Raw genomic sequence first — 23,550 nt, forward strand, 5'->3', positions numbered from 1 at the left:
CTCATCAACAGAAGACGGAAAAGGACCTGTACTCAGCCTCTTAGTACCGGGAGCAGTAACTGGGGCTCAAAAGCGAGAATTGGCATTCTCCACTATATAACACTTTTCCCAGAGTGCTTGGACGTCGTCCTCAGTTGCTGTTATAAGCTCTTTATATTGAGCATTCTGTTGAGCCGATGAAGATCATTGTCTCCTCTGTAGGCAAGGCTCTTTATCACTGGCTTCCCCATCATCATCAATCACCACAATGGCCGCGACTGGCTTGGGCGCGACGTTCTTCACCCTTTTATTCTTGTCCTTGTCCGAGGAGGAACACCATATTTTTTGTTGCTTGTTCTCCGGCCGTGGACTCCGAGAGGAAGCACCTGCACCGGAAGCGGATCTGATAGCTCCTGTTTGGGTGAAGGCCTCCTTTAACAATCTCACAGCCTCTGCGGGATCAGCCAAATCGTCTTCCTCAGGGACGATAATGGAGCCCTGCGGAAGACCTGAATTCAACGAAAAAAGAAGTTAACCAATTTTTTATACACAAAAATGAGGTAAAGACAAGATTAGTTTTGCGAATCAACTTACCATGATTTTTGGCCTTCGAGCCGTATTTGAGGGCCAGTTCTTTCCACCGGCGGGTCTCAGGCGTGCTAATATCGAGAATCATCTCAACCCACTAGTCCAAGCCTTCAATCCTTGGTGGTTTCCACTGAGTTTCTGAAATAATGGAATAGAAGAAATCAGTAACATCATAAAATAAACTTTTGTTAGATAAAAGACAGACGTTGAGCTTACGTGTACGAGTCCATGACTCAGGGAAAGATGGAGTTGTGGCAGGAATGATATCCCTGGTGGAAATAACACTGAACCGCTCCATCCATCCACGATCATTGTCATCATCCATGCTGGTGAGCAAAGCATGGTGGCCACGTTTGTTAAAGGTTATTACTCCCCCATGGAAAATATTGGGGGAGTAGAGGTTCATCATGCGAGCCAAGGAGAGCTCTTCCCCCGTCTCCTATCATAGCCACCATAGACATGCTACCGTCCGCCACACTGAGGGGCTCACTTGTGCCAAGCTAACTTGATACTAGTGGCATAACTCTAAGATTACGAGGTCAAGACCCCAGGTCAATGAGAATGGTCCCAAAGTGAAGGGGTACATGTAAACATACGTAAAACCCTTCTTAAGGAAGGTTACTTGCTCCACCAGATCGGGAGCGATGATGTTCAGATCATGGCAACCACAATCCTTCTTCACAGCAGGAATGCTATAAGGACGGATGGAGGAAGGGTATACGCCAACAGCCCAAGTGCAAGAGCTTGTAGAAGGAAACTTCTCTTCGAAGTTCTTGGTTGTACTGAGCCTTCCAGGAATGATGGTGCTCACCGTAGGAGGGGAAGCATCATCGGTGCTTTCTTTGTTTTTAAGAGAACTTGAATTCTTGGAGAAGGAGGCCATGGTTAGTAGAAGGTAATAAGAGTTCTTTGAAGAAGAATATTAAAGAAGAGTAAAAGCAAGAAAGATTTGAATGCGAAGAAGTTGAGAGAATTTGAAAAATTATGAAGTGTAAAAGAAGAAGAATGAGGCGTATAAGTGAAGGAATAGACAGCTAAAATCGTGGCCATGATTATCTCGAAAATCGGTGAAAGTATTGCAAAATCTTGGAGTGACACGTGTTCGGGCATTAAATGCGGAGAGACGTGCGTCTAATCAAGCGTCAGAAACTTTTCAGAAGGGATCAGAAGATTTCCCGCCAAGAAAGGTATCTTCACCAACTTCCCGACGACACAAATATGTGCCACTGAAAAGTAGGGGGACTATCTGTATAGGGTAAAATCGGTTCGTATTAAATACTCGAATAATAGAGCAACACGTGGAACCAAAAACAGATAGAAAGCGGGGCAAGTAGAAACCAAGATCGGGTACATCAGCTTCGGTTGACACCGGGCAGACTCCGATGGGAATATTACTAACGAAGACAAATAAATGTTTGCCACCCGATGACATTCAATGAAGAATATTTTACAGTATTAAATACACAATCCGTTACATAAAATTTTGTCATTCATAGCCTGCCGTTACACATTCATCAGTGGCCCCCATAATTGTCATTTAAGAGGGGCTTGATTCTAAGACCTTGTTCCCTAGGTGCAGCTATAAATAATGACTTCTACAACCATTTTAGGACACGAATTTTCTGATAAACTTATGCTATATATTATTCTAAAGCTCAATAACACTTTATTTCCTATCTATTGATATCCTTATTACTGCCTTCAGAAGTTCTGCTCCCGGAATCAAGCTATTTGTTGTCTTATCTCGATTTCAATGCTAAGTCTTACATTTTATTTAATTTATTTATTATGTTGGGATCAAATTGATTCGCTTATCTATAAATCACATTACAAATACACTTGTACCATTTTACGGGTAAACAAGTATTGAGACAGGTACATTTGGTGGTCATCTAGGCGCGTAGGCGCAGTTGCTGATGATACTTTGTGGTGAGCTGCTCTCTATGTTATGATTCGCAGCACATAGAGTCCCCATCCTATTTACTTACTGCATTCTATCTATTTTCTATTCCAGACAGTTATTGTGGTAGTATCGTACATCATAGTAGATGCTCATGCACTTGTGACACCAGGTTTGGGGATTCAGATTTGTTCTTGGTTGTCCTCTATTATGATATCGTGATTTATATTTTGACCACGTTCGAACATTTAAAATAATAACAACAATACTTCTCTATTAAAATGAATGATTTCAACTAGTTATTTTAGTATTTGTTTCGAAATGCATTTTGGATTATCCATTAGCGTGTTGATTTAATTGTTGGCTTGCCTAATGGTAGTGTTGGGCGCCATCACGACCTATGCTGGAGTTTGGATCGTGACATATTGATATCAGAGTACTAGGTTCACTTAGGTCTCACGAGTCATGAGCATGTCTAGTAGAGTTTTGCGGATTGGTATAGAGACATCTGTACTTATCTTCGAGAAGCTGGATAACTGTTAGGAGAACTTCCATTTTCTTGATTACTTGTCGTGCGATTTGATTTTTGGTTGAAACTTATGTTTTCGGTTCCTTCCTAATTATTTGTACGCGATGTCAAGCATTCAATATCAATTGGGAACCGACGATTTGTGGTGATGCTACCGATGTGAAGCAGGATATTTTTCCTTGCGTTACAAGGGCAGACTACTATCATCACCTCGTGGAGAGGTGTTAAGATATTTTAGCTCAATATTGGTATTGTCCATGGTTTCTGGGCTATACACAATGTATTGTGATATTTCTTACGTTGTTATCGCACAGTGTTGGTGTAAATGGTATGTTATTTACTTATGTGTTACGGCAGTGACTGCTTTAGGAGGAGGATTATTTGGATTGTGATTGGAAGATTCAGTATTCAATTCTTGCGCAAGAAAGTCAATTGGACGATGGATGTTCATGCTTTGGTTGATGGAGTTGCAAGATTGGATATTTTAGAACTTGGTGAAATTCTTGTTTGTGTTGTTATGTCGTCATCCTTGATTGAACGCATTAGGGCTCATCAGTATGATGGTCTTCATTTGTTGGCTTTGGAGGCACGGTGCTGCGATGTGGTGCTTGAGTAGCGGTGGTCAAGGATGATGGTGTATTACGACTCCAGGATCGAATCAGTATTTTCATTATCGATGGTTCAAGGGAAATGATCCTCCAGAAGGCTCAAAGGTTGTGATATTTTATTCATTTATGCTATAGATATGGATCAAGGTCTGAGGCAGCATTATTGGCGGCGAAGGATGAGAAGGAACATGGTGGGATGTCTCGCGGTGGTTGAATTGTTAATGGGTCGAGTATGAGCAGTAGAGATCGAGAGTTTGCTTCGGAAGATGGCTAAATCGGAGTGGTAGTGGGAGCGTATCGTATGGATTTTGTGGCAGAGTAGCCACATGCTTTGAAAAATCTTAGTGTGATTTGGGTCATGGTGGACAAATGACCAAGTTTGTGTATTTCATTTGAGTTAGTGGCTTCTATACTTTGGAAGTTCGAAGGTGATAAAAGGAGTTCTTTGGAATGCAGAAAGAATGTGAATACTTGATTATCATTTTGGGATGCAATATAGTCTTGAGCTTTGAACGTGTTGTTGGACCTTCAGTTGATGTTAATGGAATGAAACTCTTCTTATGGCTGGCGGATAAGTGTGGACTCAGAATAATTAGCTGGTTTCATAGTGGTTATAACCATTGCAATGTCGTTGGAGGATGTAGTTATGGGGTACACAGGTGTACTATCTCCTGTGATAAGGTTAGGGGTTACATGATTTTTTATAAGGTTCCTACAAAAAGTTTTACCTTCTATCCAATTGGAGGCATCTACTACGATGTGGGTCTGGATCATTTGAGGAAGATAGTGCGATCGTCATAAAGTTGAGTGTGCATTTGGTACTGATAATTCGGGAGGTGTTATGATTAGTGCAACAAGAACTTATGAGAAATTCAGCTGGGTAACAGTGCGCGATCTTGGTAACTGATAAGGAAAAGTCATTATGTGCTCTTGGGTTATGTGATTGTGGCTCAAATCCAAGTAGGGGAGCCTACTATCGATGATTGGGTCACGTGGTTATGTGTCTTTACAGTTTTTGGTTATCAGTACATTGGTGGATTAGTTATGTTTGAGGAAAAGAACATCATGGATAATTCGAGTAAGGAATTTAATGGATGTGTGATATATTTTACCTTATTGATATGTGAATGTTGTGGAATGACTCAGATATTTATTTCTTTGTGAATGTGATGTGCAAGGGAAAGGATTCATTCGATTGCTTTTGGAGTATTCATGTGCTAACGGAGTACTAGTTTTTTGGTTTTATATTTGTGACCAGTTTAGAATGGGCGACTCTCAACAATGGTTATAGTGTGTTCAAGATTTAAAGTGTGGTGCCTAAGGATTTTCGGGTTCGTTACGTGGTTAAGGATTGAGTATTGCAGGGATTGTAAAAGGGCTTGGGTTATTTTTATGTTGTCACTAGGTTTGCAGTGCAGTGTTAGAGAGATAGAAGGAATAACTTCGGATTCGCAGAAGGTTTCCTCAGAATGGGTGTAGCAGTGGGAGGTACTATTGAGTACATGAGAGGGTATAAAATAGCTTATGGGTATTGAGACGATGTAGTCTTGTGATTTGGGGTCACTCGGGATGAGTGTCTATTGAGGTCCATTAGGTGTTGGGAAAAAGAGGTATTATTTTGAAATTACATCGATCCCATTAAGGTGGAGATCTAAGATTAGGTCAAAGTTGCGGTTCACTTGTAGTTTGTTTTAACTTGTAGAATCAGGTCTGAACATAGTTCGAGGATATGAAATAGCAAGATGATGAAATGAGATGAAATAACTGATCCTAACTCAGGTAGCCTACATATCCAAATTGAATCAGGTCAAAATGTAGTTCGATCATAATAGATGTAAAATGGTAGAATTTTGAAATTATATGGCTGAATCTGACTCAGACTGCCTACGTAACCAAAGAGAATCAAGCCAAAACGTAGTTCAATTACAATACATGATTGAATCCAAAGTGGATTGTCTACGCATTCCTACCAAATGAAATCAAGTTGTGGCATAGTTCTGAATACATGGAAATTATATTTGGTTTTCCGTTACAAAAGTAGGACCGGACCCTACGTGGGTTGCCTATGTATCCCACTGTGGGAAGTCAGGTTGGGCGTAGTTCTGTTACAACAAAAATCTAACTCTATTATCTTTAGATATAGTATCTCTTGATTGTGTCTGAGTTGATGGACTTCGTGCTTACTTTGCCGTCCATTTCTACTAGGATTAATGCTCCTCCCGACAATAGTCGATGGACCACATAAGATGCCCCTCAACCTCTTTTGGTGGGGGAATATCTTCTTTAGAACCAGTTGCCTCGATGTGAATTGCCGAGGTTTTACTTTCCTATTGAATGCATTGGCCATCCTATTTTGATATAGCTAACCATGACATACTGCGTCCATTATCTTTTCCTCGATGAGCATGAGTTGTTCTTGTCTGACACGTATTCATTCTATATTATCTAACTTGGCTTCCTGGATAATTCTCAAAGATGGTATCTCGACCTCTACGGGTATTACTGCTTCAATTCCATATACCAACATGTATGGCGTTGACCCAGTAGATGTCCTCATAGTAGTGCGGTAACCAAGTAGGGCAAATGATAATTTCTCATGCCATTACCTGTGATTGCTCACTAGATCCTCTTGAGGTTTTTGTTGGCTGTTTCGACTGCTCCATTCATCTCTGGCATGTATGATGTGAAATTATGATGGATGATTTTGAACTTCTCGCAAAATTTCCTCATGATATCAATGTTGAGATTAGTTGCATTTTCAGTTATGATCAACTCTAGAATCCCAAATCGGCAAACTATATTGTTACAGACAAAATCTGCCACCACCTTCTTTGTGACAACCTTGTATGTGGAAGCTTCGACCCATTTGGTGAAGTATACGATGGTTACCAATATGAAATGATGCCCATTTGATGCAGCTGGTTATATAGGTCCAATCACATCCATTCCCCAAGTGACAAACGGCCAGGAAGAATCCATTGTGTTTAACTCATTTGGTGGGACCCGGATGGAATCCCCGTTAATATAACACTGGTGACATTTCAGCACATAGCGTATGCTATCATTTTCCATGGTCATCCAAAAATATCCAGCCCTCAAAATATTCTTGGCTAAAGTGAAATCGTTCATGTGAGGCCCGAACGTTCCTGCATGTATTTCTTCCAATAACCTCGTTGATTCAATGGAATCTAAACACATTAACAGACCCAAGTCCGGGGTCCTCCTATACAAGACTTCCCCTCTAAGGAAAAAGTAATTTGCTAGTCTCCTCAATGCTCTCTTCTGACAGTTAGTGGCACTTTTTGGTTATTCCCTTACCTCGAGGAACCTTTTGATGTCATGGTACCAAGGCTTGCCGTCTGGCTCTTCATCTACATGGAAACAGTACTCATGCTGATGCTGGATCTCCATCTCAATGAGATCGATGTAATTCTTGTCCGGGTGTTAAATCATGGATGACAAAGTTGTGAGAGCATCGACAAACACATTTCGGATCATGGGAACATGCTTGAACTCGATCTTGGCAAAAGTTTTACACAACTCCTTTACACAATGCAAGTATGGAAGGATCTAGACATTATTGGTGGTCCATTTGCCCTGAACTTGGTGGATCAGCAAATCAGAATCTCCTATGACTAAAAGTTCCTTGATGTTCATATCTACTGCCATCCTGATCCCAAGGATGCATGCCTCATGCTCCACCATAATATTTGTATAAGAGAACCTTATTTTAGCTGAAGCCGGATAATGATGTCCCGATTCAAAAATTAGGACTGCCCCAATTCCTACTCCCTTAAAATTTGCAGCTCCATCAAAAACATTCTCCACCCTAGGTATGACTCTGAAATGTCTTCCCCAGCGAATAACATTTCTTCATCTGGGAAATATGTGGTAAGTGGCTCATAATCTTTATCTACCGGATTCTCTGCAAGATGATCGGCTAATGCTTGTCCTTTGAAAGCTTTCTGCGTCACATACACGATGTTGAACTCACTGAGAAGAATTTGCCACTTGGCTAACTTTCCTGTAGGCATCAACTTCTAAAAGATGTACTTGAACGGGTCAAGTCGGGATATCAGATATGTGGTATATGCCAACAAATAGTGTCTCAACTTCTAAGCAATCCAGGCCGAAGCACAACAGGTTCGCTCCAACAAGGTGTATCTAGCTTTGTATGGTGTGAAATTCTTTCTTAGGTAGTAAATAGCTTGCTCCTTCTTTCCAGTCTCATCGTGTTGTCCTAATATGCATCCAAATGCATTGTCTAAGACGGACAAGTACAGTAGCAACGACTTCCCAGGTTCAGGAGGAACCAACACTGGTGGACTCGATAGATATTCCTTGATTCTGTCGAAAGCTTTTTGGCATTCTTCCGTCCACTTTATAGCAGTATCTTTCTTCAATAACTTGAAAATGGGTTCACAGATTACTGTTAACTAGGCTATGAACCTGCTGATGTAATTTAATCTTCTGAGGAAGCTCATCACATTCTTCTTACTTTTGGGAGGAGGAAAGTCTTGAAAGGCCTTGATCTTCAAGGGGTCCAGCTCTATTCCTTTTCTGCTGATGATGAAACCTAATAGTTTTCCCACGGGAACTCTAAATTCACACTTCATGGGATTTAACTTTGAATTGTACATGCGCAACCATTCGAAGAACTTCCTCAAGTCACTCAAATGATTCGCACTCTTCCGAGATTTGATAATGAAATCATCCACATGTACTTCAATCTCCTTGTGCATCATATCGTGAAAAAGGGTCATCATGGACCTCATGCAGGTAGCACCGGCATTCTTGAGATCGAATGTCATGACCTTTTAGCAATAAACTCCCCATGGCATGGTGAATGATGTCTTATCTGCGTTCTCTTCATGCATCAAAATCTGGTGATATCCAACGAAGCAATCCATGAATGATTATAATACACGCTTTGCACAGTTATTAATAAGGATATGGATATTAGGCAGAGGAAAGTCATCCTTAGGACTGGCTTTGTTGAGATCTCAGTAATCCACGCATATCCTAATCTTCCCGTCCTTCTTCGGTACCGGTACGATGTTTGCCAATGAGGTAGGATAATTGGTGACTTTTACTACATTTACTTCTATCTGCTTGGTGACTTATTCTTTGATCCTTAGAATCAAATCAGGCTTGAATATTTTGGGTTTCTACTTGACTGGTGGCTTAGCGGGATCGGTGGTCAATTAATGCGAGACGATGTCGGTACTTAATCCGGGCATGTCATCATAGGACCAAGCAAATACATCGATGTATTGTCGGAGGAGCTCTACCAATTTTTCCTTCTGTTCTGCCTTCAGATGGATGCCGATTCAAGTCTCTTTTACATCTTATGTGCTTCCCAGATTGATTACCTTTATCTCTTCAAGTTTGGGCTTCTTCTGGCTTTCTGGATGTTCGATCTCTTGATGAATGTTCTCGGGCATCATACTCTCGTCGTACTCTTCGTAGTCCGGGTCATTTTTCTCGAGGGTTTCGTTACATGTCATAATCGCGGAACGCGGTTTTTTATCAATTTAATTACTAAAAAGAAAAACTAAGTATAAATAAAGATAAAGATAAATTTGCAATAATTTTTAGGAAAATAATTCTTTTTTTCATCAAAAGGAATGTCTCAGCATTAAAAGAGGCAATTTAGAAAACAAAAAGCATATGCATGGTTCAATCCTTAATTGACCATTCGGTTTTCAAAATTACTACAATTTCACACTACCAAGACTCCCGACGAACCAGAGATGGATTGGCTATCTAGTTCTGCAAGGTCTCTCCTGGTTCGGCATCCCGAATGGTCGGTTTTTTGACATCAGCTTTGCTGCAACATTCCTTGATCATGGCCACGAACATTCTCCCATGCCGTCGATGATCTTCTTTTCAGTGGTGAGCTCTAACCCGGGCCCGGAACATGCTCTAGTACGAAAATCTTCTTCCTAGGCTTACCATTCATGGTTCTTCCAGTTGTAGGTTAGTATCATAAGCTGGCGGTACCTTTATTCCCTTTTGGTTGAATTGGATCTATTATCCCATTTGATCGGGCTCCCAGCCCAGTCCATGGTTGGTACCCTTATTTCATCATTTCTTGAATCACCATTTTTGACCCACACAATGATTGCATGTCATTATCCTGTTCATTCTTCCCCATTTCTATCACTTGCATGACCTCGACTGCATGGAAAGCGACCCCATTAATTCCTTCCATAAAAGGAACCGCATGTTCCAAGTAAGCTGACCGACTCCATTCCTCGTGTAGCATAATTTATTGGCAATCCCACTCGAATTTCATACACTGGTGGAGAGTAGAAGGAACTGGCCCTACCATGTGTATCCATGGCCTTCCTAGTAGTAGATTATATGAAGATGAGATATCAATCACTTGGAACAATATCGGAAACTCAACTAGTCCAATTTGCAAAGCTAAGTAGATTTTTTCGATGACATCCTTCTGTGATCCATAAAAAGCCCTTACTCTCACGTGACTCTCTTTTACTCCCCTCAAGTGAATGCCTAATTCCCGCAGAGTAGAGAATAGGAAAATATTTACTCGGGATCTCCCATCGACAAGTACCCAAGATACGACTTTGTCTCCACACTTGATAATAATGTGCAGAGCCTTGTTATAATCCATTCCCTCCACAAGAAGTTCATTCTTCCTAAAGGAAACCTTGTTTGTCTCCACCATCTTCCTAATGGTTGCTGTTAGCACCTCATTGGTAGTGCTGCCTGGCATGCTTACTCTGTAAAGCACTTCTACCAGAGCGTCCCTATGACTGTCAAAACTCATCAACAAGTCCGTAATTGATATGTGGGAAGGGGTCTTCCTCAACTACTCTTTGATGGAGTACTCTTTGACTGGCATTTTCTCCAAAATTTTGCTGCCTCCACGTCAGTTATGTTTCTTCTCTGATTCTGTTCCCCATTCAGATTTCCTCAGTTTAATTCTTCTGGAGTGTAGCATCTTCCCGACCTAGTCATCCCATGAGCGGCTACGGTATCTGTCATTTTGCCCTTTCCCTTCGACTGATAAGTCCATGGAACTGTTTTATATTCTTGATTCCTCTCATCTCTATCGGCTGTGACGGGCCACTGTTGGTATGTCTAAACCATCACATGGGGTTTCAGCTGCACAGTGATTAATGGAGTTGTCTGAGGAGGTGTACTTACTGCTTCAACATTCCTAATAGTAACGATAGTCCCTTTCAAGTCATAGTCCTTGTCCAAGGTGATCATATTGGCTCCTTTATTTCTGTGGTTTGGTAGTGGGTTATGGTTTATATTTTATGGGGCTGGGGTGCATTTGATATCTCCACTCTTAATCAGCATCTCGATTTCTTTTTTCAACCTATAACAATCCTCGGTGTCATGTCCAGGAACACCTGAATAATAGGCACATCATTTTCTTGCGTTAAAATACTTGGTGGGTTGGTCGAGGATTCTTTCTTTCACCAGGTATATCAGTCCAGCTCTTCTCAACCTCTCGAATAATTGAGCTAAAGGCTCAGCAATTGGGGTGAAGTTTTCGATGTTTCCTTCTTCAAAGTTTGGGTGTGGTCTGGGTGCATAGGCATGTCTATTTTGATGGGTGGTAGTTTAAATGAGAGCATATGGTTGTGGTGGGTCTATATGTGTATTGACTCGGAGTGGGTAGTAGTGGGGTTGAGTATTGTAGTATGGTTGGGTATTATATACTAGGGTATAAATAGGTTGATGTGGAGGATTAGTGTTTGCAAGATAGGGGTTGTTTCGACGAGGAAGACTCGATTGCTAGTAGGGGACAATTGCCGTTACTTCTCCTTTCTTCTTCTTTCCACTGTCGATGGAACCAGACTGTATAGTTGTAATGACCCAGTTAGTTGTTTTGAGTATTGTATCCATATTCTCCTATTTATTGCCTCTTCTATATTCATTTATGGTTATGTGACTTTCCGGGGTGGTTGGTTTGGTTTCGGGTGAGTTTCGGAGTGAATTGTGACACTTAGTCCCAAAGTTGGAAGCTTAAGTTGAAAGAGTTGATTAGAGTTTGACTTATTTGTAGACAACTATAGAATGAAGTTTTGATGGTTCGAATAGCTTTGTATGGTGATTCGGAGGTCCATAGGTTGATTTGATGCTTTTTGGCAAAAGTTAGAAAGTTGAAGGTTTGGAAGGTTGAGAGGTTGACCGAGAGTTGACTTGTTGGATATCGGGTTCAGATTTTGGTTTTGAGAGTTGTAACATGTCTGTTGTATCATTTGGGACTAGTGTGCAATATTTGAGATCATTCAGAGTTGAATTGGTATGGTTCGACATGAGTTTTAGAAGTTGGAAATTCATTAGTTTCATTAGGCTTGAATTGGGGTGCGATTTGTGGTTTTGATACTGTTTGATGTGATTTGAGGCTTCGAGTAAGTTATATTATATTTTGGGACTGGTTGGTATGATTGGACGGGGTCTCGGTGGCCTCGGGTATGTTCTAGTGTGTCCTTCTTCGCATTCGCGACACAGTGGTCGCGTTCGCGTAGGGTCTTCTTTAGTGGCATGTGAGTTGTTCTTCACATTCGCATGTGGTGATCGCGGTCATGATGATTTAGAGAGCAGTGGCCTTCGCGAACATGAGAAGGGAGCTGCGTTCGAGTTGAAGGGAGGCCGGCTGGGGGCATCAGGCCTTAAGCCTTCGCGAGAGGGTCTTCGCGTTCGCGTAGGCCTGGGGTCATTTGGTCTCATGTTCACGATTTAGATGTCGCGTTCGTGAAGGATGTTTTGGCAGCTGGTGAAGTTTGTGCTTCGCGAACGCGAGGCTTCTTCCGCGTTCGTGAAGGGTATGCCTGGGCAGACTATATAGTACTCTATTCCGAAGGTTTGGTTCTTTTTAACATATTTTAAGTTGTAGAGCTCGATTTTGGGTAGTTTTGGTTGGGATTTTCACGATTTGGATCGGGGTAAGTGTTTTTTACTCGGATTTGTTCATTATTCATGATTCCATCTTTGTTTTTATCATTTAATTAGTGATTTGAATTGGAGAAAATGGGGATTTTTGTAAAAACTTCCCTAAATCATAAATTTAGGATTTGAAGGTCGATTTGATGTCGGATTTAGATGATTTGGGTATGGCTGGACTCTTATTATAATGGGTGTTCGGAATTTGTGAGTTTGGTCAGGTTCTGAGGTGCGGTCTCGGGGTTGACTTTTTTATTTTCATTAAAGATTGAAATATTATTATCCGAAATTGCTTCCTATGGCTTGTAGTTATGGTATTAAGTTATTTTGGCTAGATTCGAGTCGTTCGAAGTTGGATTTGTGCGGGAAGGGATTATTAGTGGATTGCTTTAACTTTTTTGAGATAAGTATCTTGCCTATCTTTGTGTGGGGGAACTACCACTTAGGATTTGGGTTGATTGTATTATTTGAATTATGTGAAAGACGTGTACACGAGGTGACGAGTATGTACACGGACTTATATGTGGTATTTGACCGGTTAGACTCTTAGGCTTCTTTCATGCATTTATTTGAAGTTGTTAGTACATGTTTCATCTTTTATAGTCAAGTTTACTCTTATATGCTTTAATTGAAGTTGTTACCTCTCTTATTGTCATGTTACTTATTTTATTGTTGAGTTATTCTTATTTGAAATTTTTATTACATGTTACTTTTTTCATTGTTAATTTATCTTTATTCGAAATTGTTATTATATGCTATCTCTTTTATTGTTAAGTTTATATTATGCACTTGAATTGGAAGTTGTCATTTCATGGGAATACCTTCATTGTGAGTTTTTAAAGTTGTGGTTGTGAAAGCTATTGACACATTGAGGTTGAAGTTGTTGATTATTGATATATCTTTCCCTTGTTGAGTTGTTTTTCACTTATTTTTTTGTTATTGAATTTTTTGTACATATTTTGGTTGAGACGTGGGCTATGTGTTGTGGTAACATTGATATTTTTTTATTTTGGCAATGTTGTAGCATATGGGCACATGTGGTGCGAGTTGATTATTGTGTTGTGATATTGATGCGCATGCGACGGTATAAGGATAGGGGTTGATGTGCATGAGGCGAGATAAGATGGGATTTTTACGCGTGTTACTAGTAAGGAAATTACTTGGAGCTACGCGGTGAGATAAGGGGGATAAAGCGGATGTAGCTATTTGGAGAAAAAATATTTTAAAAATAAATGCAAGGCTCACGCGGTGATATAAGAAAGATTGTGATTGTGAAATTGTGAAATGTGAATATGAGGTGTGGTACCTCGGTTGTGATACTTGTTGTACATTCTATGTTGAGACAGCTTGTTGATTTGAATGGCTATTGTTTATCTTTCATTCGCTTTACTTGTGTTTTTTAATAGTATTTGATCACTTGTTCTTTCTATTATATGTTCTATTTTTTGTGTCCTTTATTGCTTTTATTTCCGATGTTAGCCTTGTATTGATAAATAGCTATATTGTCATTTAACTGCCCTTACTTCTCCGCTTTAGAATATCTTAATATTCTCCACCGGTTTTCTATGACCTGGTCTCGTCACTACTCTACCAAGGTTTGGCTTAATACATATTGGGTACCATCATGGTGTACTCATGCTACGCCTCTGTATATATTTGTGCAGATCCAGGTACTTCAGCTCGTGTCGGACGCTAGTGATTAGACTAGATATTCTGAAGACTTCAAGGTATACCTGCTTGATGCCCGCAGGCCTTGGAGTCACCTTCTACTACTATTTTTTCTAATGTTTACCTTCATTTCAAACAAAGTTATATTTAGAGATTTTTAGTGCATTTTTTGTAGAGCTTATGACTCAGTTCCACCAGTTTTGGGGATATTGTGACTGCTGTACCGTTTTCGTTTGATTATGATAATTATCAGTTTATTTTATTGTTTTAGTTGTTAATTTTACTAAATGCTTAATGTATGTTAGGCTTACCTAGTCTTAGAGACTAGATGCCATCACGACATCCTAATGTGGGAATTTGGGGTCGTGACAATAGCCTTGCTAGAAGCATGTAGCACGGCCATTGATTATATCTTCCCTGACTTAATACCTTCTTCCAAGAAATCTCCCATTTTGACCAGATCGGAGAATTTCTGACCCATCATTTCCATCATCTTCTCGAATTGGATTCCATCTTGAGTACAGATGAAATACTTAGTCAGCTTGTTATCATCCAACGGGGGTTTCACCCTAGCAGCTTCTGATCTACAACGACAAGCATATTCTTAAAATGATTCAGAGGGCTTCTTTTGTGATGTACCAAAGCGAATCTGTCCGGGGTGATCTTAATGTTAAACCTGAAACGGTTCTTAAAATCCTCGATCATGTCCTGCCATTCCCTCTTGTTTCTAGGGTCCTGTCTGGTGTACCAAGTGAGCGCTTCCCCAATCAAACTTCTTATGAACAATTTCATTCTTAACTTTTTTTTTCTCCCCACTTCGACCAATTTGTCACGGTATGCCCTTAAGTGAGCTTGGGGGTCACCTGTTTCATCAAAGATATCAAACTTCGGAGGCTTGTACCCTGCCGGCATATCAACATTAGGGTGTATGCAAAGGTCCTCATAATCCAAGCTCTCGCTCCTTCGAGCAACTTGCAGGTTCTTCATCTGTTTCCTTAATACCTGTAGTTATTCGGACAAGACTCATCTTCGTTGCATTTTGCTTCTCTCTCCATTTCGGCATATTGGTCTATCTCATAAAGCACTCTGACCGTGACATACGCGGTAAAGGTAGGTCTAGATGAGCTATATACGGGTGGAACATACCGCTCATGGGTGGCGGTGTGTTCCACAAGTATATACTCTGTGTGAGTGTTGGTGATAGTGGCGTTGTCACGAGGAGGGTTTTGGACCAAATTGGTGGTGGTTGGTGGATTTTGTGGGGCTTGGACATAGTTAGGGACATGGGGTGTATATGTGGGAGGGTTTGGTGTATTTACGAGGGTTACTGGTGGTATGTCTTGGGTTATGGAGGGGTTTGTGGTGGCAGTGGTCGGGGTATTAGCTGTTTGTCAGGATGATGAAGGAAAATGGACTGTGATTGAATCTAGTGAGGGAAAGCGGGGTGGTTGTGAAAGCTTCGCCATGGCCAGATGTGCCAACTCCTGGATTTGATGTACCTCCTCCTTTAACGGCTCCATCTCTTGTTACATTCGAGCAATGTGTTCATCATTCCGAGTATCTTCCTTTCCCCCTGACCCCCCTGGGTTATCGGCTACCACCAGAGCATTTTTCGGTCGGGTCATCTGTAGCAGCCATTTTCCCTTTGGACCTTAGGTTATATGGTGGCTCGACTAGTTCATATATCAACACAAATCAACCAGTTCGGGGATAAATAAATAAACCGATAAAGCAAGAAAATAAAGAAAAGTAGAAAGTCAGTCTCAAGGGTTGCACAAATATATTCACATAGAGCGGTTAATTAACATATTCAAACAAGCTCATTTCCTAAAATGTTTAGGGACCTCTCTTTCATGGAGGTAGGCCTATATCGCGAGCATTTTGACAATCAATAAGATTTTGACACATTTAGATCCGGAGCAAACTTAAATTTTCATTGATGTATCTTGCGGGTTACCACAAGGCTTCATCGTTGATAGCAAAGATTTGGGGGGGGGGGGGTTAGTTGCCGATGGGCAATATGGTTTTTGGGTTTTACAAAGATTGCACGGTCTTATAGAATCGCCTATAGGGAATGAAAAATACAAAGAAGAAATCAACCAACAACTTAATAGTCTTTCTCAAAGTCTCCTCCCAAACTCTCTTCTTCCATATCTTCCTCAGGATCCTCGTCAACCTCCTCCTCATCCTCATCATGGTTTTACTATGGTTCCTCTTCTAGATCCTCCCCTGGTTCTGTCTCAGACTTGATCTATATGTATTCAACTATCTGGTTGTCATCATCCTGCGGCGGCTGCATGTGATCGACCGATCCTGGAACTACATGTTGATGCATGGCAGTGGTAACAAGATAGTGAGGCAGGATCTCATGATATATCTGTAAAACAGCTGTTGAGTCCTCTAATCCGGCTAACCCCTCTCTACTAGGCCTGGCCAATTCAGCTTCTTCGTTGATCCACACAAAATACTCGAGCGTGCACCAGAAGTTTTGCCCCATTCCTATTATGATCAGGTCGTTCCACTCATCCAGAGACTTTTTACCCTTGGGATTGAAAGCTTCCCGTTGTAATCATCCTCATGCAAAGCTATCTTTGACCAAAGAGGCACGTCTTGAATCAACCCAAACTGCCTCAGAACCCTCAGTGGTGCATACGGTTGAATCCCTTCTAGACCTACCAACTCAATAAAGTATTTTCCAGTCTTCTCAAGATCGCTCTACCACTCAACCAAGAAAGTTTCCAGTTGATGAATTCTCCGCTCAAGTGGGTCAAAAGTTACCACCACTCCTCCTGGCCATGTGGTGTAGCCAAATGACTCATCCTTTCATTATGGTTGAGGATCATGTTACTAGTGCTGACAAATTAGTCAATGGTCGGCTCTCTCTGGAAGAAATGCTCCATAGCCCATATCTGTAGTAGCAATTTTCAGCCTCTGAAGAAATCATATCCTCTTGAACACGCTGACAGTGCTCTGAACATCTCTGCTAGTATCATAGGAACAAGGGTGACCCGCAGATTTCCCGGAAAGTAGCCAAAACCAGGGGCATTAGATTGATATTGATCTGCCCCTTCCTTTGCGGTAAAACCAAAAGTCCCTACAATTCTAGAGCAAAGTCTAGAGGCGAAGGTTCTCCCATGTCGCTTGGTTGCACTGGAATTCCTCAAGGCGCCAATCATAGCTCTCCCGGTGCCCAAATCTGTCAAATAGCTGGTTCAGACTCACCCATCCATCCTCGACATTTCTCAAGTTCTTGTTACTCCTCAAACCCAGTGCATAGAGGAACCTGTGGTTCGGCATGATGACTGGTAGTATAGGTTTCTTCCCGACGAATGTTAACTCGGTGAAACTGGTAATCTCCTCCAGTGTTGGCATCAGCTCACAATCAACAAACTTGAAGACCGCCTTGGCTGGGTCCCGAAAATCTATCAGTAACCTAGTGAGTACCATGTTAGCTCGGATGTTCATTAGTGCAGTCAACGCTCCTAAGTGCATCTTGATTTCGTCCCCATGCTCCTGTTGAATGTTCCTCCATCACTACTTTAAATTGTGAGGTGATCCTATGACCATGTTAATCTCTGGGACGTTGCGGTTGATTTCCATCTAAAGGGGAGAAAGGTTTGGTAGTATTTGCTCCGAATCCTTAGTGTCTTATCTGGATTGATTCGTAATTCCACAAAAAGCATTTCGTTGGGTGCATGACCCGTTGAAATTAAGGTAGCTTTCCTAATTGTGAGTCAATACTAAGGATCGGCCCACCAAAGGTTTATGCAGCATGACCTATGTTTGTTAAGAGTAGAGTGTTCCCTAAATTTGGAGTTGGACTGAATAACTGCGAGACGTTATGTCAGTTGGCCTGACAAAGTCGTTATCTGAAACTAGAGAGTTTTGAAAGAAGGTTCGGAGGGGTGAAAAGACAACCCTCGCGTGCCATTGTGTTTGATTGTGTACGGCCAAGACTTGATAGAAAAAATGTGATGACATTGCATAAAGCAGTAATAGATAATTATGGTGAAAAAGTAATAATATTAAAAATAAACAGGTAAGCACATATCAACAGGTTATAGAGTCAGGTAAAGCAAATAGGATAAAAAAGTAAGCATATATTTGCAGGTTAAACACACAATTAAAGCAGAATATAAACAAACATTCCCAAGTTCAAGTCTAGCCTTAGTTTGCTACGGTCAGAACATAAGTGTGAATCCCCAGCAAAGTCGCCATATTGTTGTACCCTATTTTATACTAGTCAAAATATAATACAACTAATGGTTCTTCTAAAGTTAAAAGAGAGTCGCCACCTAATATTCTAAGGTATATTAGGGTACCTATAAGTCTGTAAAATTATTATCCTAATGGTCTGCTAACCGGTAAGATTTAAGTAAGTGTTCTAGCTATTCTATGAGGAATGTGTTAGGCACTTCCTAAAATCTACCTGAGGTAGCTCCTTAAACTTAGGCTAGGTTTGGGGAAAGAAAGGCCTATATTCTGTTTAGTCAGTGGTTAAAATAGCTAAGTAAATTTATGAAAGAATGTTTAAGTCTTTTTTGAAAAATTCATTGTTTTGGAAAAGGTTGCATTTATCTTGAAAAGAATGATGTTGTTTGTAAGCTTTTATAACTCAAAAAACAAGAGGTCACTTTTAAAATGTGCCTTAGGTCGAAAATGGTTATACCTTGTTTGTTTCATGAAAATGATTCTAGCGAAATGCCTTGTGTTTCAAATTCATTTGTTGTTTCTTGTTAACACGGCTATGTATGGTTGCTTCTATCTTTCGAAACAGCTTCTTGTATTTTGTATGATCCATTCCGTAATCTTCCAAAGGAGGTTTGCTTTTGTTTTTGAATCTATCAAAGAGCTTAAAGATTAAAGTCATTAGTGGTAATCATAAATAAGATTTCTCATTTATTTTAAAAGATTAGTCTCAAGTGTTGTGTTAAAGCGACGGAAAGCAGATGAATCTAATTATCTAGTTTGATCTTTTATCTATGAGTCTTGATTTGCCTATGTTTCCTAAACAAACAAAAATATAAAACAATAACCAATAACAAGGTTTGTTTCGATAGATATGTATATACAGAGTAATGAACAATAATATTTATCGTCTAACAATGAGAGGGAGGAAGGGATGGACTCTCGATATTTGGGCCAGTAGGTAGTCAAGCCCAACAAAATTCTCACAAGTAGCAGACTCCAAAGAGCAGGAAAAGAAATGACCCAGGTCTGGAAGTTGGGCTTGATCTTCAAATGGTCTCAGCAGGCCCAATTCAAATATGCATGGTAAAAAGAAAGAGGGAACAATTAGTATACATCAACATAAGAAGCAAAATAAATTATGGAAGGTAAGTAAAGATCTGAAAAGACATAGTATGATTCTAGTTTTCATTTTTCTGCCAACCCTATGAAGATTAGTTAAGGTTAATGATCAAACGCTTAGGGTGAACCATATTTTATTTATGAAATCTCCTATGGACACCTTACACTTCAGAGTTCACAAGGGTCTCAAGGACCCCGAGCAGTGCTTGTTCCAGGGAGGAGTACCTCGATAACAAAACAAGTTCACACCCAAATACCCTTAGTCATCCACTCTTACTATTCCTCAAAGGCTTAGACATAAATGAAACTGTCAACTACTTGAAATAAATAGCTATAGAGGACATTACATTATCATTAGAGTACCAAGATATGAACGGCTCAGAACCATTCACAATATTAACCTTGGGGCATGTTGGCAGAACACTAATACAAAGATAGATCACTACAACTAAACTTCTAGTATTCCAATAATATCAGGGGCCTTAAGGCTGATCCTAGCATGCATAAGAGAACTTAAGTGGATCATAACTAAGATGCAGTCATAGAACAAAGAGAACTAGTTGCATATTATCAGTAGGTAGGTGCTAGATTTAATCACCTCAAATTCAAAAATGCCCTAACTTTGTTCATTCTATTAAAGGTTTAGTACTTTAGGATCTTTAAATAGATTCAGATTACTTAGAGCAAGTCAATAGGTATTTTAATAGATTTTCAGAACAGTTTAGAGCAAATATATATATATATAACTGAGATTCCACATCACTAAGCACTTATACTTGCAGCCTTGTTCAGACTTTCTAAGGATGAGAGCAACCAACAGGGACACCAACATGAATATAAAGATTAGTTTAGTCTTTTTAGACCTAATGACATGATGTCTTGTTGTAACAACACATAGTCTATCAGATTTTCAAACTACCAGATCCAAACTATTTTAGATTCTCAATTAAGTTCTTCTATAAACAGTGATGTCAACAAACATGAGATGGCAAACAATGACAGTCATTTCAATTTGCAAGGGGTAAGGCAAACATATCACAATGAGTTTACTTGAACATATGAGTAGTTCTACTAGCAAGTTACACCAACAAACTTTCATTTTAGATCCTACATGCATAATACATGTTCATCAATATTCAGTCAAGTTATTGAGTTATTGAGGCAGGCAGTACTCAAGTTGACAAGAGGAGTCTTCCTAAACAGTGTCTTGAGCATTACATGATCTTGAGAGAACTAGAAAACATAAATGGCCAAAACAACAAGTAGATAATTAATATCATTTTAGATGAACAAATAAGATTATAGTGATACCTTAGGTCAACATTTGTCAAGTATTCACAATTTATGAGGCTATCATGATAGACTACTTTCTTTTAGCTGAACAAAACCAACATGAGGCCAAATATGGCTGTTATATAAAGTTTCCAACTTAGGCAGATAGATTAGCATAATAGGGTAGGCATGCTGTTGGGAAGACCTTTTGAATTACCAAGGAATCACATGCAAGTTGACGTAGTAGTTTGAACATGGAACTTTCTCAACTAAAGGGAATATGGAGGTCCATGAACATCACTGGATCAACAAAAATCAAGCAAGTGAGTGTAGATTCAAGCATAGAGGTCAAACATGAGTCATTTAATAAATTTAGAAATATAAGTGATATACAGCTACATCACAAAGCTCAGACAGGCTATGGGAGTATCAGAAGGTAAAAGTATACATTTCAGCAGGTAAAAGAAACAAGGTGAAGAAGGGTACGAGGTACCCAGTTAGTGAAGATTATCAATGGGTAGTGGGCAGGCCATGTGATAGCTATGCTAACAGGTTCACCACATTATTCCATACTAGAATGATATACTTTCATGAATTACTAAATATGCAGAACAAACATGGTTTCAACTACAGGACTGTCAACCAAGGTCATCAAGCAGACAAATCAAATGTAAGACATAAACTATAATTAGAATCACTTTTTATTGAACCAAAACAATATGAAATAGCATCACAAACATAAGGATCAATATAGCATAGTGCAAAATATGTAAAGTTTTAACAGAACATCAAGAGGAGCTTAAAAACACAACTCAATCGATTTAGCTAACATGTTAGTATAGCTATTATTTAACTGACATGGATGGAACACACATAGTATAAACATAAGGTTTAGCCCAACTAATCATAAGGTTCAACAGGATTTGTTCATAAGAGTATCAACTACACAGAAATATTTTATCTAGCCAAGTTATGAGGGATGAAATTCATTAGCAACATAGATTGGATAGCAGTATCAGAACAACCTAACTTATCAGGAACTTATCATCTCAACAATGAAAATGGCATGAAAAAATAGAACATAATAAGTATAGTCATATACCACTAATGTATATCATAAACGAAAGGTGATTAACAGAAAAAATATCACAAAATTTCACAATTAAGATATAGAGACAGGGTCAACATACACTGACCTTCTTTAGAGCAGCAAACCAAGTAGGAGTCGATTATTAACTATTTTGGGATCCAAACCAACAACGATCCACTCACAGGGATTGGACTCAAATAGAAATGAAAAGATGAAAAGAGAAATATTAGAGGGGAACTACTGGAACTTAAACTTAGTAGGAAAAACTTAAACTTTTAATTCTTTCAGTGTATTTTCCAGTGATGTTAGGTGTGTATTGGTGTCTATTGATGTCTGTTTGGTGAAGACATTGAATTCCCTATTATAGCGACATTCAAGCCACTTAGGATTTCGATTGAATTCAAAATGGTAGTGAAGAGTGATGATAGATGGATGACGATAGCAAGGAGGGTAAAAATCAGAAGAAAAGAGGGGGAAATAGTGAAGATTCTTATCTGCGCATGAGGAGGTCGACCGTTGAAGCCATCGGACTGTCGGTCAAACCCTAATGTCCAAAAGTCAGTGTGTTTGACCTCTGAACCTCGAAAAATAATGATGAAGTTGAAGATAATGGTCATGCATGCTCCGATTCGACGGAACAAAGGAAGGATTAATGGAATCTTAGGTTGCATAGTTTAGGTCTAGGGTTTCGGATTTGGGGGTTTTGAATTGTAGAGATGAAGGGGAAATTTCAGGCGGAATTGAGGCATTGCAGGGACAGAAGAGATGATTTAGGTGTTTGGAGTGACCTTGCACAAATTTGTACAAGGTCTTGGATTGATGGGATTGATGGGAATGAGAGAACAGAGAGAGTGAATGGGGAAATTAGGGCGGCCAGACGGTGATAGAATTATTAGGGTTAGTGGTTCTTTTGGGTCTAAAGTGAGGGACAGGATCTAAGCCGTTAGATCTTTTGATCAGCGGCTCCGATTTTTCGGACAATAGAAATTAGATAAAGGATTTATTATGGAAAAACGACAGTTGTTGGATCTTTGCAATCCAACAGTTGAGATGAGATTCGGTGAATGTTTGGAAATAAAAGAAAAATAGGGGTTAATTATGGACCGTTGATGGATTGGGTCAACAGTCGAGATCTTTTGTGTTTCTTATGTGAGTGTTGGAGAGCGATGATGTGATGCGATACCAATGGTTTATGGGGAGATGTCATGGATTGCCAACTTGGATGACATGGTGGGTTCCGAACTGGGTCAAGCATCTATTGGGCCGGTATTTTGGGCTAAATCAGCTGAAATGGAATTTAATATATAGCCACATTAGGTTTAATTAGACAATTATAATTACAGCCCTTTTGAGTATTTGACCCCTTTTATAATTAAATTAATTAGACTTAATTAAACCTAATTAAATATAATAAAATATAATCATTAAATATATTATTTATTACTATAAATAATTAGTTATTGAAATTAATTATAATACTTCATCTATGAAGACTAATTTTGGCTAATTAAAGTAATAAAGGTAGTACAGTTATAAATTAAAGTCTAATTTATTAAATTAATTATAAAAACTTATTTATTAAGATATGAAAGTTATTTTATTTAAGAGTATAACTTATAAATGTTTAATACTAAATTACTATTAATTAAATATTGCTAATTACCATTATATCATTTAT

At 39.5% G+C, this 23,550-nt stretch overlaps 1 long non-coding RNA gene across 1 annotated transcript; it reads right to left on the reverse strand.

Annotated features, from left to right (window-relative positions):
* Window positions 1-19,224: 19,224 nt before the first annotated feature.
* LOC107777218 (uncharacterized) lies at window positions 19,225-22,924 on the reverse strand. The gene is made up of 2 exons (XR_001646146.2): window positions 21,979-22,924; window positions 19,225-21,082 (listed from the first exon to the last, which is right to left on the reverse strand). It is a non-coding gene; the product is annotated as an uncharacterized LOC107777218 (long non-coding RNA).
* Between the last annotated feature and the right edge of the window lie 626 nt (window positions 22,925-23,550).

The sequence above is a fragment of the Nicotiana tabacum genome, chromosome 22, assembly GCF_000715075.1.
Source record: "Nicotiana tabacum cultivar K326 chromosome 22, ASM71507v2, whole genome shotgun sequence".
NCBI lineage: Eukaryota > Viridiplantae > Streptophyta > Magnoliopsida > Solanales > Solanaceae > Nicotiana > Nicotiana tabacum.